At 37.5% G+C, this 1,019-nt stretch overlaps 1 protein-coding gene across 1 annotated transcript in view; it reads left to right on the top strand.

Annotated features, from left to right (window-relative positions):
- Window positions 1-1,019, top strand: part of LOC102192976 (zinc finger protein 62 homolog) — a 30,935-nt gene that overhangs the window by 10,055 nt on the left and 19,861 nt on the right. The window lies entirely within an intron of this gene.

Genomic DNA, 1,019 nt, shown 5'->3' with positions numbered 1-1,019 from the left:
AAAGTTCTATTTCTCTAGCTGCATCCAGGCCTGAATACTGCCACACTTGTTCTTAATCAAGAAATCACTTAAATAGGACCTGCTTGACAAAGACAAGTAGACCGTGAGATTCTTAAGAGCCACATGTCTCGCTGTGATCCAAGGAAATTCAGGAACAAATGAGAACAAAGTAATTGGGGTCATGCTCATAAACCTTCCAATGTGGCTTAAGCACAAGAATTCTGCAAAGATGAGTAGACCAAGATTCTTCCACAGTGCTGTAAAAGACTCATTGACAGTTATCACAAACGCTTGATTGCAGTAGATGCCTTTAAGGGTGGCCCAAACACTTATTAGGTTTAGGAGGCAATCACTTTTTTCACACAGGGCATGCAGGTTTGGATAACTAACAGGTTTGCTAACATGTCCAGAACTGAAGTGTTCTAGTTTTTATTTGAGTATGAATTTATTTCAACAGTCTGAAAGAAATTCTTTCTAAACAAAATTTGTTCCATTTAATTTAAAGTTTACCCCAATATGTAGCAATGTTTTATAATAAAGTTTTAGTGTAGCTGCCCTTTAGTGAGAAACAAGAAGATTGTGTTAGTGACGTGGTTATTGATGTGGTCTTGCTGCACAAAGGCTCTGGTTCAAACTTCACGCTCAGCTGGAGCCTCTCTGTAGAGTTTACCTTCTCCCACAGTTTAAAAAGATGTGCTAAATACCTTAACTAAAAAACGTACCACAGACATTAACATGAGGAAACAGTTCTATTGAAAACTGATCCACAGATTGTCTGAGATCCCCAAGGTAACATTTTGATAAGAGCTATGAAGTGCTGATCACATAGGGCTGCTGTACCATTATCGAAAGCTGAGCCAAGGAAACATGTTTCTACAAAAGACTAAAGCTACAACATTTAATAACAGCTGCTGCTAATCCAACATGGTTTACAATCCTACTGTTACTGTTAATTAGACACAAAAACACCCGAGGTAACTATGATGTATTTACTACCATGCCTTTTTTTTTTTTTTTTT

Source organism: Pundamilia nyererei, unplaced genomic scaffold (assembly GCF_000239375.1).
Source record: "Pundamilia nyererei isolate P.nyererei 1_Seehausen unplaced genomic scaffold, PunNye1.0 scaffold00467, whole genome shotgun sequence".
NCBI classification, from domain to species: Eukaryota; Metazoa; Chordata; class Actinopteri; order Cichliformes; family Cichlidae; genus Pundamilia; species Pundamilia nyererei.
The sequence above is the reverse complement of the archived record's forward strand: the minus strand, read 5'-3'. Positions and strand labels throughout refer to the sequence as shown.